This window comes from Hyperolius riggenbachi, chromosome 5 (assembly GCF_040937935.1).
Source record: "Hyperolius riggenbachi isolate aHypRig1 chromosome 5, aHypRig1.pri, whole genome shotgun sequence".
Classification (NCBI taxonomy): domain Eukaryota; kingdom Metazoa; phylum Chordata; class Amphibia; order Anura; family Hyperoliidae; genus Hyperolius; species Hyperolius riggenbachi.
The window spans coordinates 6,687,416-6,703,468 of NC_090650.1; the positions used below are offsets into that span (position 1 = coordinate 6,687,416).

The following is a 16,053-nucleotide window of genomic DNA, read 5'->3' on the forward strand; positions in this document are numbered from 1 at the left end:
CACTCACTATCAGACTCCTCACACAGCACAACAAGCTGCTTTCCCCCCAATGATGCTCTCCTGCCTCCTCACTCACTGTCAGACTCCTCACACAGCACAACAAGCTGCTTTTCCCCAATGCTGCTCTCCTGCCTCCCCTCCTCACTCACTATCAGACTCCTCACACAGCACAACAAGCTGCTTTTCCCCAACAATGCTCTCCTGCCTCCCCCCTCCTTACTCCCTGGCAGGCTCCTCACACAGCACAACAAGCTGCATTTCCCCAATGCTGCTCTCCTGCCTCCTCACTCACTGTCAGACTCCTCACACAGCACAACAAGCTGCTTTTCCCCAATGCTGCTATCCTGCCTCCCCCCTCCTCACTCATTGTCAGACTCCTCACACAGCACTACAAGCTGCTTTCCCCCAATGCTGCTCTCCATCCTCCCCCCTCACTCACTGGCAGGCTCCTCACACAGCACAACAAGCTGCTTTTCCCCAATGATGCTCTCCTGCCCCCCCCCCCCTCCTTACTCACTGTCAGACTCCTAACATAGCATAACAAGCTGCTTTTCCCCAATGATGCTCTCCTGCCTCCCCCCTCCTCACTCACTGTCAGACTCCTCACACAGCACAACAAGCTGCTTTTCCCCAATTATGCTCTCCTGCCTCCCCCCTCCTCACTCACTGTCAGACTCCTCACACAGCACAACAAGCTGCTTTTCCCCAATGATGACCTCTTCACCTCGCTCTCCTCTCGCTTCTCCTCTCTGACTTAGGGCCAGGCCAAGAATGAGGCAAAAGGGCTCCAGCCTCAGGGTGCAGTGTAGGAGGGGGCGCACAACTCAGTCAGCTATCATTCCCCTATTATGTTGGAAGCAGAAATAAATAAGAAAAGGGGATACAGTGCAGTGACTTCAAGCCAGATAACTAGAGATTAATGTGTTGGGGGCCCTGGGGCGCCTCTTCTAATAGTAATCAGTGTGTGACAGCTGGGATGGGAGGGATGAAGGTACGAGCTTTGGTGTATCAGCCTTGGCTGCTGGTGGACCTTGTCCCCACTCTTCTCTGACTGCATGCTGTTAGTGTAAACACAGTACAAACATGCTTGCTACCCCTGTAATCTCTGCCGCCTGATGCAAATGTTTCACTTTGCATGATGAGAGAACCGGCCCTGCGCTCGCCTGTCCCCCACCGCTGTCTGAAGTATAAGCACACAGGGAGATGTTGCTTGCTTGGCAGTTGGAAAAAGCTGTTATTTCCCACAATGCAATGATCACAGCTCCCAACTGTCCCTTTTTCGGAGGGACAGTCCTGCTTTGGGAACTCAATCCCCCTGTCCCTCTTTCTCCCACATTTGTCCCTCTTTCAGGACTGATGGACAGATCTGTGTAAATAGACGGTAAGTATTTCTCTACTGAAAAATGTGTTTAACTGACTCTAAACTTTGTTCCCATCCTTTAAAGGGGAACTGAAGAGAGAGGTATATGGAGGCTGCCATGTTTATTTCCTATTAAGCAATACCAGTTGCCTGGCAGCCCTGCTGATCCTCTGCCTCTAATACTATTAGCCATAGCCCCTGAACAAGCATGCAGCAGATCAGGCGTTTCAGAATTTAAAGTCAGATCTGACAAGACTAGCTGCATGCTTGTTTCTGGTGTTATTCAGATACTACTGCAGAGAAATAGACCAGCAGGGCTGCCAGGCAACTGGTATTGTTTAAAAGGAAATAAATATGGCAGTCTCCGTATACCTCTCTCTTCAGTTCCCCTTTAAATTGATATATTTCTTATTTTCAAATGTTAATCTAAAGGAAAATAAACCAGGACAGAAAGGACCAGTGTGGTTTGATATTTTGTCTTTATTGTACACTTTTTAAGAATACTCATACCAGTAGTAAGAGTCAATAAGATATTCATATTTTCTAGTTAATGGGATTTTTCTGTGCAATGTGCACATTAAGGCTGGTTTCACAGTGGGACGTTGCGTTTAGGGGACGTTATGGGTCGCATAACGTGCCTCTAACGCAACGCCTGGTGGTGTTGGAGCAGGACACTACCAAGAGCCGCGTTACAAGCAGCTCTTGGTGCGCCTGCTCTGTCGGAGGCGCTGCGGAGACCACGTGAGCGGAGCTCTCCGCATCACGTGGTCCCGCCAGCCAATCAGCGGCCGCTCCAAAGAGTAAACACTGCAAGTGCAGTGAATAATAAGTAGCCATGTGCCTGGCTACGTAGCGACCTCTCCCCGCCTCCTCTCCGCCCATAAAATGAAAAAAAAACACCCGTACTGATCATGTGAAAACAGTCTAACGCGGCATACTGCATGCAGTACGTTATCTGGACGTGCTGCGTTACAATGTAACGCAACGTGGGCACTGTGAACAGCACATTGATTTTTCATTGCTGTGCGGTGGGCTGCGTTACAGGCTGCTCTAACCTGCGCCTGTAACGTCTCACTGTGAAAGCAGCCTAAATGTGTGACAAACAAGGGAGGAAATGCTGTGAAGATTTTCCATAATGAATATTATTATTAATTTCGTATTGTAACCGTTGCTACCCGACGACACCAGCGCCCAATTCTGCAATGGGCTACGAATCGTTTCCATATCACTGCAGTGTGTTCAGTCACATATGAGCATTTCATTACATGGTTGAGCCAGAAAACGTTCATTCTATGGAACCGAACTGATTGTTTTTGAGCTTTAGGGCCTGTTCAGACTATCTGCGTATGAAGAATGCGTTTAAAATCAAAGAAACGCAAGTTGAAAAACGCACGCGTTTTTCTTGCGTTCTAATGCGTATTCTATTGCGTTTTGCACACACACGTGACCCAGGGGAAAAAAAAGAATTATGGGAACCGCAGAGGAAAACGGACGCTAAAAATGCAATAGTAAGCGTTTTTGATACGCGTCCATAGACTTTCATTGCGTCCGTTTCTATGCGTGACGCACAGAACTGCGTGCAGCAATGCGGATGAGAAACGTATGCGTCTCATACACATACATGTGAACTAGCCCATTCAAAAGCATTAGGAGCCGTTTCTATGCGTTTTTGGTACCCAGACACGTTCCCTGAAAACGTCTAGGAACGCGCATAGTCTGAACAGGCCCTAAGAGTCTTTTTGCCAAAGTTGTACAGTTGATAGTTTAAGGCAATTGCATTCAGATCTATTGGCGTGTGGCCTCTATAAAACTTTACATACTTTTTTAGCTGCAGCAATAACTTTGTACATTTGGCAGGAAAGAATAATGTGGCGCCAACTCCCCCGCTCGTCTCCTGCGACTCCAGCAAGCCATTTTTATTCCGAGATGTTTGCCGACACCTATTCCCGCGTTTATGGGCCATTAAGCGTATGGCGCGGCGTGGCGGTGGTCTGCACACCAGGCTGTAAACACTCGGCGGTTTTGTATACTGTGCCGGGGATGTTTATGTAAACCAGGCAGCTGACTTGTTATTGTTTTATTGTGCATCGCACATCACTTGTGAAATATGCCGCTGTGGGATTGACTTTCGTATTCTAAATAAAGTTTGTTTAAAGCATTCTAAATAAATTTTGTTTAACGCAGCAGGGATAGCCATACCGTCCCAGGAACAAAACAAAACACATATATAAGTAGATAAATACTTCTTCTACTTATATAACAGATGTATTGTACTGTCCATGTTTTGATTTCAGGGAATTTTATTTAGTAATTAAAGAGAATTCTGTTCCTGGCATTTGCCATCTTGATTCCCTGTGACTGAAGCCAATCCTGATGTCATTTCCTCCCTTACTTTTTTCTCTCCTAGAAACTGCACTGTCATACCTAGCTTGCTTTGTTCCAGCAGCTCACTGAACTGCCCTCAGCCAATCAGTGAGGAGCAGGAATGTGGGAGAGGTGATAAGAAGCTTCCTTCTAGTTGGCAATGGCAAAAATAGAGGCAGGCTGACTGAGATGAGATTTATTACAGCAGAAACATTTCTGAATCGATTGGAGTGCTTGCAACGCAGGGTAAAGTTGAAGGTTGCATAGTCAACACAGAGCAGTGGGTAAATACAATTTGATTTTGTGGCTGACAATACTGCTTTAATGGCCCATACTCACGGGCTACAATTGTCGCCGCAACCACGTGGCACGCGCGTGTTGCGGCGACAGGCCGCCCCTGAGTATGGCGCGTGCGCCCCGAACCATCGCTCGTCGCTGCTGTCGCCAGGCGATTGCCACGGTTAATCGCCTAGCGACAGTTGCCGCCGCAACTTCGCCGCAACTGTCGCTAGTCCGCGTATGTATGCGGACTAGCGACAGCAACCTAATAGCCAGTGCACTGAGTTTCCGGCGGGGGGGAGGAACGTCGGCGACAGCTTCCGTCGCATCACTAATCCTTCTTCCGCGGTGTGTATGCGGAGGGACCTGGCGACGAGCTGTCGCCGAACTGTCGCACACACGCTCCCGTGTGCTAGCGACAAGCTACATAAGTAGCTCGTGAGTATGGGCCATTAGAATTGTTTTTGATGGCACTGCCTGCAATCACGTGCTAGATGCACACTGAAATCTGTCCACAGAGCTCAGCTGTTTAACTTTCAAATCCAATAAAATTGTATTTTTTTTTTCAGGCCTGAGTGGAAATTGCCAATATTCTTTTTGCAAAAATAATGAATAATCCAATTTCCGAGCAAAAATGTCTTCGAAGATCATTTTGCAAGTTCTGAGTAGATACGTTTGTGGGTTTGCAGATTCCGTAAATGTAGCTGCACAATTGGGACAATGTATCCACAGACAGACACACAGAGCAAGTTTCATGGTGAGGGGGCTGTGTGTCGTCTGATTGGCTGATAGTGATGAGGTTTCGGGGTGAATAGTATAGCATGGAATCATGGGAGTCCTAATATGGAGTGAAAGGGAATCAGTTCCTGTTTATTTTCAAATAAACAAGCAGGCACATTTCAAACATGGCCCTTATTTTCAGGAGCGAAAATTTGCGTTACTTTCTTACATTCATCTTCAGTCACATATATTGTATTTTCACTAATATGTTTTCGAAAATTGACAATAGCATTTTCAATGCAAAAATAACAAGGTCAGCACTGGTGGCACTAATTTGAACTGTGAATTTTACAGACTCTGGCTGCGGTGATTCGGTGCTGAAGCTGTTATTGCAGTGTGTTAAGCCCCATACACACTCTCAACCGCCGTCTTTTACGGTGACCGAAATTCAAACGTTTTGGTAAAATTGAACGGCAGTCTTCATGTGTAGCCGTGCGGACGACTGAGCGAGAGTGACAGATAAACGGCAAACGGAATTCAGATTGATTTTGGAAAAGATGGTGAGAAGACGTCTGCAAACTGTTAATGTGTACACAAATCTGGCCGATTATGCTATTATGTACTATTATCAACTATGGTGAAGGAACGTCGCTGTGGAGCTTTATCCATATGGTAAACACACGTCTTTTAAGGAAGTCGCTTGTGTGTATTCTTAACGTGTGTACGTCACGGCGTATCTTTTTATTGCTTAAATTTGTCTTCCCGTTTCTACTGAGCGTCCTTGGTTGAGTGTGTGTAATGGGAAGTCAGTTGCTGGTACTGTAATGGTTTTCCCATCAATTTCCTTAACCACTTCACCACTGAGGGGTTTTACCCCCTGACCACCAGAGCAATTTTCACCTTTCAGCGCTCCTTCCATTCATTCGTCTATAACTTTATCATTACTTATCGCAATGAAATGAACTATATCTTGTTTTTTCCGCCACCAATTAGGCTTTCTTTAGGTGGGACATTATGCCAAGAATTATTTTTTTCTAAATGTGTTTTAATGGGAAAATAGGAAAAATGTGGGGAAAAAAAAAATTATTTTTCAGTTTTCGGCCATTATAGTTTTTAAATAATGCATGCTACTGTAATTAAAACCCATGAAATTTATGTGCCCTTTTGTCCCGGTTATAAAACCGTTTAAATTATGTCCCTATCACAATGTTTGGCGCCAATATTTCATTTGGAAATAAAGGTGCATTTTTTTCAGTTTTGCGTCCATCCCTAATTACAAGCCCATAGTTTATAAAGTAACAGTGTTATACCCTCTTGACTTAAATATTTAAAAAGTTCAGTCCCTAAGGTAACTAATTATGTATTTTTTTTAATTGTAAATTTTTAAATTTTTTTTTAATTACAAAAAAAAAAAAAATGGGGAGTGTGGGAGGTAATGAGTTAATTTTTTGTGTAAAAGTCATTTATTTGTATGTGAAAAATGTGTAGGGTGTAGTTTACTATTTGGCCACAAGATGGCCACAGTAACTTTTTGCTTTATTGCGACCTCCAAGCCTCCTTCCGGAAGCTTGGAGGAAGAATAAGGAGGCTGGACACGTGAGTTTCTTCTCACAATGATCGCGCTGCCCATAGGAGAGCAGCGGGTCATTGTGGGGCTTAGATCAACGAACGGGAATGGATTTTCCCGTTCATTGATCTCCGGGCGAGCGGGCGGCGGCGGTTTTACTAGCGGCGGGCGGCGTGTTTACGAGCGGGAGCGCGGACAGCGTCGGGAACGCGGAAAGTACGTGTTTCTCCGTCCCTGGTTTTTAAAGGATGGAAAAAGGGGCGGAGAAATACGTACGCGCGGGGGTAAAGTGGTTAAAGAGGAACTTCAGCCTAAACAAACATAGGGCCCTTTTCCACCTGCAGTCGCTAGCGTTCACGCTGAACGCTAGCGATTGCTGAATCGCAAAACCGGCGATTCCCCGACGTTTTGCGGCCGCGATTTTGCTATGCTATGCAGTGCATAGCAAAATCGCGGCAAATATCGCTCCGCCGCGCGTTCGCGTTCGGGTAAAAAACGAATCGCGGTAGTGGAAATGACCTACCGCGATTCCTATGTTAAAAAGCAAACCGTAGCGATTGTAAAATCGCTAGCGGTTTGTGACTTTGCGATTCAGCCAGCGCAAACGCGCTGGTGGAAAAGGGCCCATACTGTCATTTAGTTACATTAGTTATGTTAATTAAAATAAATGGGTAATATAATCTCTTACCCACCCTGTTTTAAAAGAACAGGCAAATGTTTGTGATTTCATGAGGGCAGCCATCTTCTTGGTTGAAAGGAGGTGACAGGGAGCATGAGACACAGTTCCAACTGTCCTGTGTGCTGATCACCCCTCCCAGTTGCTAGGCAACGTGAATAACAACATAGGAAATCCGATCATGCTTTGCACAGCATCAGGGGAAAAAAGCCTGGGCAGTTTTCTTTGATGGGTGGAGCTTAGCTAAAAATGCAGCTAAAAATGATTCTTTGGTAAGAAAAACAAAGTTCTGATGCTGTGAAACTGTTAAAGAAACACCAAGCCTTTTCAGTGCGGCTGAGTAGATTTTTAGTCCGGAGGTTCACTTTAATCCCAGCAGCTAATCCTCCCCAATCCCAAAATTTACAAAAAAGACGAAACAGCCCCAGTGCCAAGGTCTCCTGAAGTCTGAACAAGGGTAGTGAATAAAGCTGATTCTGATTCTGAACTAAATTACCCAGTGCCAAAATGAAAAGGACCGAGATTACCCGGGTACTCTGCTGTTTCAGCACTGGGGTAGTTTCTGCTTGGCTGAGTTTGAAACACCATTCATATAAATGGATTCTAGGAGCCTGGACTGGAATCCAGGGCCGGTTCTGGGTACAATGAGGCACCCGAGCAAAATTATCCGGGGGGCACCCTGACAGACCCCACCCCAAAGCTGCATTAGGGGCCCCCTCTGCTGCTGCCAAATTTGCCTGACACCCCACCAGGGTCCCCTCCCCCAACTTTTATTTGCAGTGGCATTGCTAAGGAGCTTTGGGCCCCAATGCAAGTTTTACAATGGGCCCCCCAAGCACTCTATACATAACAATTGATATGATGCACCAGAACCTGCCAATGGCAACTGCAGTGTCAGAGGTGCAAGAAGGGGTTGTTAATGATTACCACTATTCAAAGTATCTATAGAAGTGATTATTATGAGCACCGGACCATTAGAGAGCTAATACTGCAGTTGAGGGAGGGCCCTTCGGGGCCCCGATGCGGTCGCATCCTCTGCAACCCCTATTGCTACGGCCCTGTTTATTCGTTCCCTGGGGTCCCTGCAGCGTAGTGACTCACATGTCCATAAATGTCCACCTTTCAGCATCACATGCAAGACATTTGGTAAACAGAAGAAAAGTCTCTGGCACACCCTCCGGAGATGGGAATATTAGCGTTTAACAGGTATTGCTTGGCATTATGGGACGTGTATAATCTTCCTGTGTCCAACAAGCATTTGTTGTAAGGAGAGAGGCACACCAATCCCTTTCAATAGTTTTGCTACAAAGTCATGAAAGGGAACCTGAGAGGGATACGGAGGCTGCCATATTTATTTTCTTGTAAACAGTCCCAGTTGCCTGGCAGTCCTGCTGATGTTCTTGCACACGTAGTGTGTGAGTCAAAACCCTGGAACAAGCATATGGCTAACCCAGTAAAACCTAAATCAGCTGAGTCCGCCTATGCTTTTTTAGGGTCTATGGCTACAAGTATTAGAGACATAGGATCGGCAGGGCTGCCAGGAAACGGGTATTGCTTAAAAGGAAATAAATATGGTAGCCTCCATATCACTCTCACCTCGAGTTCCCTTTAAGGAATATGCCAGTTTTATTTTTTAAAAATGTTAAGATGAGTTACCCAATCAGAGCTGGGTGAGAAATTCTGTGTGAGTAGAGTTCTTCCTTAAACCCCAGTCTGCTCTGCTGTGGCTGCAATTCTCACAAGAGTCGGTGGTCTAAAGCGATTATACGTTAAATCTATTATAAACTGGGAACTCCATGGAATTCCTTATCGACCGCACATTATCTGGAGCCGTACGGAGGTCGTTAGCATATCCCAAGGACGAGGGTTTGGTTTTAATCATGTTGTCGGCTAATGGATTTAGATGTTCCAATCTCCCGCTATAAGAAATACGCTCGTTGAAATTCTCTTATCTAAATCTCACATAAATGGAGAAATCTCTTTTTCTTTTACCTTTCTGGGGAGAGACCAAATCTATTCATCATTGTGACAGGCCTAATGGTTGCCGTCCAGATGTTGAGCAAGCGGTACACTGAATGATTGCATTGGCCTGGGTTACAGCATGCTTTGTATTATGCTGTCTGATTGCGGGATAATTGTTACATTATTAGATCATACCCTAACTGACAATGAAAAGTCCGCCATGGATTGTGATCCTCGCAACGCGCCAGGGAAATCGGGAACGCCCACTGATGGAACGCCAAGCGATGGAACGCCAAGCGAAGAGACGCCAGTCGATGGAACGCCAAGCGAAGAGACGCCAAGTGATGGAACGCCATTGGGAATTCCTTTGGATGCCTTCTGTACGTGTCGTCAGCGGGGAAAGAAATATATGTGAAAGTTGTCTTTAGGCCAAATGGCGTATTTGTTTTTCTAGTTTATATTATGCTGACACTGTTTCTGCAGTTCTTTATAGAAATCTTTAAACTGAGCAGATCAGCCGAGGCCACCGGAGGAGCTTACCTCACGTCACACCTCCCAGACTGCTGAGATGAGAGAAAGAGGAACCTTTAATATCTGGGGAGGGGGGGAACCCATATCCCTGCCATACCTGCAGCCACTCCCCCATCACACGCCCACTCATGGGATACCTCCAGTGATGTTCCCATCACACGTCCAGGCATCTCCCCAACCACACCTCCACACCTCTAGTCACTCCTCTACTACATCTCCAACTATATTAAGCCTACATCTCCAACCATACTGCCCAACACATCTCCAACCTAGGGCCAGATTTACCATAAGGCAGTGTAGGCACGTGCCTACAGGCGCCTGATGACGGTAAGACTGCTCACTGCACTTCCCTAGTGCCTCCCTCCCTCTTTCCCTATACAGACTCCTGAGCATAAATGAGAGGATACTCACCCTGCTCTCAGCATTCCACTGATGACATCTCCCTGCAGTCAGATGCACCACTAGCTACTTAATGGGTACCTAAACTGAGAAGGATATGGATTTTTCCTTTTAAAATAATACCAGTTGCCTGACTCTCCTGCTGATCCTATGTCTATCTATACTTTCAGCCACAGCCCCTGAACAAGCATGCAGCAGATCAGGTGCTCTGACTGAAGTCAGACAGTATTAGCTGCATGCTTGTTTCAGGTCTGTGATTCAGCTATTACTGCAGCCAAAGAGATCAGCAGGACTGCCAGGCAACTGGTATTGTTTAAAAGGAAACATCCATATTCCTCTCAGTTTAGGTTCCCTTTAATACTGAGGATAGCTCTGGCTACCTAATACTAAGGGACACCTCTAGCTACCTATGACAGGCAAGGGAAGTAAGGGAGAAGTGACAGCTGGGACAGCCAGCACACTTGCAGTGCGGTTCGGTGGGGTTTGCAGGATCATGGAGGGCGGAGTCGAGGGCGCCGTGACATCTGTGCCTATAGGCTCCTCCTGTGATGTAAATCCGGGCCTGCTCCAACCACACCTCTTCTACACAAGCATACACCCCCACCACATTGCCCACCACACTTCCAGTCACTCCCCTGCTCCACCTCCAACTTCTTTCAGTTCTGCCTTTGAGGCTCATTCCCTGGGAAATATGGAATATATTGTATTGCAATCGATAAAACCACCTACAGTGCATATACAGGTAGTGTGGTACCAGAACCTCTCTTCTGCAATTCCCTGCACAGCAGGACTGAGACTGAGTGGGGAGGGGCATCCCTGCTCTGCCTATCTTACTCCATGAACCTCTTAAAGAGGAACTCCAGTGAAAATAATGTAATAAAAAAGTGCTTCATTTTTACAATAATTATGAATAAATGATTTAGTCAGTGTTTGCCCATTGTAAAATCTTTCCTCTCCCTGATTTACATTCTGACATTTATCACATGGTGACATTTTTACTGCTGGCAGGTGATGTCAGTGGAAGGAGAAGCTGCTTGCTTTTTTGGCAGTTGAAAACAGCTGTTATTTCCCACAATGCAACAAGAGCTTTGTGATGTCAGGATCTCAGAGCCGTGAGGCGCTGACATCACATATGGGAGGGATTTAACCACAATATCAGCCCTACAGAGCCCCCTGATGATCCGTTTGATTCCTCATGGGAAAGGGGGTATCAGCTATTGATTGGGATGAAGTTCAATTCTTGGTTACGGTTTCTCTTTACCAAGATGGAACACCACAGCACCAAATCGTTAATATGCCAATCAGGATGTCCTTGTAGACCTGTAGACATTGGCCAGAGTGAAGACAAGTGAGGCCAGGGAGCTGGCTGGGCTCACTAGTTAGACATCTGAGTCTCCGGACTGGCTGCTTACAATTAAACCAAAAAGCAGTCAGGGAGTAGAGGGCATTTTAGCACCTCAGATGACCCAATTTCGATTACTGATGTGGTATGAAAGCACATCTGAAGTGAGAGGGATATGGAGGCTTCCATATGTATTTCCTTTTAAACAATGCAGATTGCCCGGCTGTCCTGCTGATACTTTTAGCCATAACCCCTGAACAAGCATGCAGATCAGATGCTGTGACTAAAGTGTGATTGGATGAACTAAATGCTTGTTTCAGGTGTATGATCCAGACACTACTGCAGCCAAACAGACCAGCAGGACTGCCAGGTAACTGGCATTGTTTAACAAGAAATAAATATGGCAGCCTCCATATCACTCTCACATCGGGTTCCTTTAAGATACGTTGTTGTTGATACCTCACCTCAACTGTACCTCCCAGCATCCAACTTATAGTGATGACTTTCCTGATCAATATGGACCTAAATCAATCCACTAAGGTCCTGATTTTTGAACAGTCTGCCTTTAAATCACTGTTCCTATCAAACGTGATGGATTAAATAAAATAACAATAATCATTTTGTGGTGGGTAGAAACTGTATTTCAGCTGACATGCTGTAAAAAACGCCTGTCTAACCTCAGCCTGAAGGCCTCATAAAGCGGCCCGGAGAGGCAGAGAAGTAGATGACGGCCCTGCTTATCGGACAAAGGTTAATCGTGAGCCACAAAAATTAACGATCATGTTCAAAACCTGCATTTCTCTCTCTTTCATTTTGGGAGGGACAAGCTGGGTGTTAAAAATTTCATGAATATAAACCTTTGACAGGCCAAGTCCTACGTCACCGAAGACCACCAACCACTGTAGAGACAGCCGTGGAGCGCTTCTGATTACTGTCCCCCCACAACCTGCACCCACAAACTAACTGCATTTAAAAAAATAATCATAACATAAGTCGAGAGGCCAAATATTTTTATTGGGTGCCTCTTGTAGAATTTACCAATTTCCCCCCGACCAATCCGACTTTATTTCCAGAGTTTTTCAGTTAATTACGTGTACAATTTTGCTCTTTTTTTGGCCCTGGAAAAAATTTGTACTTGGAAGTCAAATATGTCTAATAAACTATGACAAGCCGCATGTGTTTCTTAATGCGTTGCAGATCGCCCGGGCCGCGTTACTGCAGGTTTCGTCCGAAAGGTAATGCTTGGAAGAAAGCAGGATTGAGCTCGAAACCTGCTGAAAAATAGTTCTCTTATAGAAAAGGAAAAAAGAAACTTGGACACCTGATAATAAACATCCCAGGAAAGTCCTGATCCAATTAGTAGGTCACTGTCTCTGCATTTGTATTCCTTTGAATCTTGGTCTTCATTACTGATGAAAGTACATGTGGCTATTTAAGTTTTCAGTTCTGGGTCCAGCTGCTGACTTGATGAACGACAGAAGTAGGGAAGCATTGGGGAGAGGAAGTGGTATTACCGCGGTGCAATTATCAGAGGATACTTCCAAGGAACTACCAGCAACATTATCTGCCAGCAGATGACTCGGGGTAAGCACCTCTCCAGGATCAAATAGCACATGGATAATCTCTGGGGCTGCCTGCATAATGTACGGGCCCCGGCATTGCATTACAGAAGCAAAGAGCCATAGAGGAACCTATTCATCAAAGTTCTGGGAGATCGCAGGAGAACATCAATCCAGCCTGCAAGCTGCGACCCCGGGCTAAAGGATTGTCCAACGTTGCTCTGCGCCGCATGACGTGCTGGACTGTTCTAACGCGCGGATCGCTGGGATTTGTCATAACCGTGTATCCAGTGTAGTGCTGGTACTGAACGATTCCTGCTAAGAGACTGTGTCTGATTTTGCTGGTCATAGGCTGCATGTGATGATGTCATTGTTTTGGGTGTCTGCAGGAGTAAACAGGGGTAGGGGTCTTTCACCTTCCCCCTGCCCCATTTAAATTGAAATCTGCAGGTTCAGCCATACTATCGCAGGGGAAAAAAGCATATTTAAGTAGATAAATATTTGTTCTACTCACATAACATATGTATTGCACTGTCCATGTTTTTGATTTCAGTGAATTTTTGTATAGTAAATAAAGAGAAAACAGTTTCAGGCATTTTCCATCTTTACTGCCACTTACTGAAGCCAATCCCAATGTCATTTCCTCTTTTACTTCCCCCCCCCCCCTCATAGAAACAGCACTGTCATATCTAGCTTGCTTTGTAAACACATGTGAGTACAGCATAGATCATATTTCAGCAGCTTTTGGAGAAGGGTGAGGTGTATTTTCCTTCTCAGCCTCATGTCACACTGAACTGCCCTCAGCCAATCATTGAGGAGCAGGAATGTGGCAGACAGAGAGGGGCAGCATCAGAGGAGCGGGAGGAGAGTTATATCAGGTGCACAGCAGAGGTCAGTAGGAATTGGCAGAGAGGGGCAGCATCAGAGGAGCGGGAGGAGAGGTGGATGAGGCAGGCAGCAGATGTCAGTAGGGATTGGCAGAGAGGGGCAGCATCAGAGGAGTGGGAGGAGAGGTGGATGAGACAGGCAGCAGATAACAGTAGAGATTGGCTGAGAGGGGCAGCATCAGAGGAGTGGGAGGAGAGGTGGATGAGGCAGGCAGCAGAGGTCAGTAGGGATTGGCAGAGAGGGGCAGCATCAGAGGAGTGGGAGGAGAGGTGGATGAGGCAGGCAGCAGATGTCAGTAGAGATCAGCAGAGAGGAGCATTATCAGAGGAGCAGGGGGAGAGGTGGATGGGATTGGCAGAGAGGGGCAGCATCAGAGGAGCTGGAGGAGAGGTGGATGAGGCAGACAGGAGAGGTCAATAGGGATTGGCAGAGAGGGGTAGCATCAGAGGAGCGGGAGGAGAGGTGGATGAGACAGGCAGCAGATAACAGTAGAGATTGGCAGAGAGGGGCAGCATCAGAGGAGTGGGAGGAGAGGTGGATGAGGCAGGCAGCAGAGGTCAGTAGGGATTGGCAGAGAGGGGCAGCATCAGAGGAGCGGGAGGAGAGGTGGATGAGACAGGCAGCAGATAACAGTAGAGATTGGCGGAGAGGGGCAGCATCAGAGGAGTGGGAGGAGAGGTGGATGAGGCAGGCAGCAGATGTCAGTAGAGATCGGCAGAGAGTAGCATTATCAGAGGAGCAGGGGGAGAGGTGGATGGGATTGGCAGAGAGGGGCAGCATCAGAGGAGCTGGAGGAGAGGTGGATGAGGCAGACAGCAGAGGTCAATAGGGATTGGCAGAGAGGGGCAGCATCAGAGGAGCAGGAGGAGAGGTGGATGAGGAGAGCAGCAGAGGTCAGTAGGGATTGGCAGAGAGGGGCAGCATCAGAGGAGTGGGAGGAGAGGTAGATGAGACGTGCAACAGAAGTCAGTAGGGACTGGAGAGGTGCCAGTCTGGTTTTTGGTAGACCACAGAGTAGGGTGTTACAGTAGTCAAAACGGGATATGATTTCAGCGCTGCATAATATGTTGGCGCTTTATAAATACAATAAATAAATAAATAAATAAATTACAGCATGTACAAGCATTCAGTAGCCTCCTGAGATGTAATCACATCAATTGATTCACTTCCCAGCATGCATTGCAGCATTTATTTTGTATATTTGTGCTCAGATGCCTTTAAATAATGCTCTGATAAATGCATATGAAAACGATACGTATAATATAGACATACAATAAGCCTGCAGTGTATCTGGCGGGAAATGTAAGTAAGAGTCGCACAAAGACCCCCCTCAGATCACCTTTCCTTCGGATACAAACAGAAGTAATTATGAGTTTGCTCTGCCTGCTTGATTGTGGTGTGAAGAAATGATATATTTGTAGGCGTGGCCTCCTGGGAGCAGATTGTGAATGACTCCCATATGTCACCGTACAGCTGGATAAGGGGAATATTTCTGAGCGGTGAGATGACATGTGCAGCCTCATGACACACAACTTTGCTTGTAGCCGCAATATAAAACATGCTGGTTTCAGGTTACCTTAACATTCTGTCAGCTTATGTGGCCATTTTACAGGAAGAAAACAGATTATATTCTATACTTTGCTTATTAACTTTTTAGAGTCGAGAAAACCCTGCTACATTTTTGGGCTCTCACGAAACCCCTGCAAAAATATTACAAATAAAAATTGCGCCACTTTGACTGACAGGTTGAAATGTTTTACCAATGATTGCATTCTACACCTACAAATAGAATTGCTGCTAAAAATATGTTTATTTTTGAAAACGTACTAACTTACTGTACTCCTTTTAGGTTTTTTTGTTCCAACTACAATACACCTCTTGGTTAACCACTTAAGCCCAACTGGACAAATATATTTTTCCAGTGTTGTTGTGGACAGTGCACCACCAGTTTGCTACTAAATGAGGCACATATGGTATCATTTTAACCGTGACCAGTTGTGGAATCCATTTTGGTGTGTCTAAAACCTGTGAACCACGTCACATGAAAAATAGGTAGGGACAAACTCAATCAAATATAAAAAGTCATTTTCAGAATTATGATCAAACTTGGGAAAGTTTTAGCAACACTACAAGAGACATATGTGGTATCATTTTAACCGTGATAAGTAGTAAAATAGAGTTTAAAGAGTTTTAGGGTTGAGGCGCATGTCTCCTGTATTTTTTTTAGTCACAAACTGAATCAAAAGAAATTACATTTTTGCATATTCTGTACCAAAATAAAAGACTTGTAAAATGAAAACAAAGTGACAGAATATGAAAGAAACAACATATATTGTTACCTTAGGAACCTGGCTTTTTTAATATGTATGCCATGAGGGTATATTACTATTTTTTTTTTCAAAATAA

The 16,053-nt window shown here is 45.6% G+C and overlaps 1 long non-coding RNA gene across 1 annotated transcript in view; it reads left to right on the top strand.

Moving 5' to 3' along the window:
- LOC137519522 (uncharacterized) overlaps positions 1-16,053 on the top strand; it is a 208,506-nt gene that overhangs the window by 135,015 nt on the left and 57,438 nt on the right. The gene's annotated exons all lie outside the window — the stretch shown is intronic.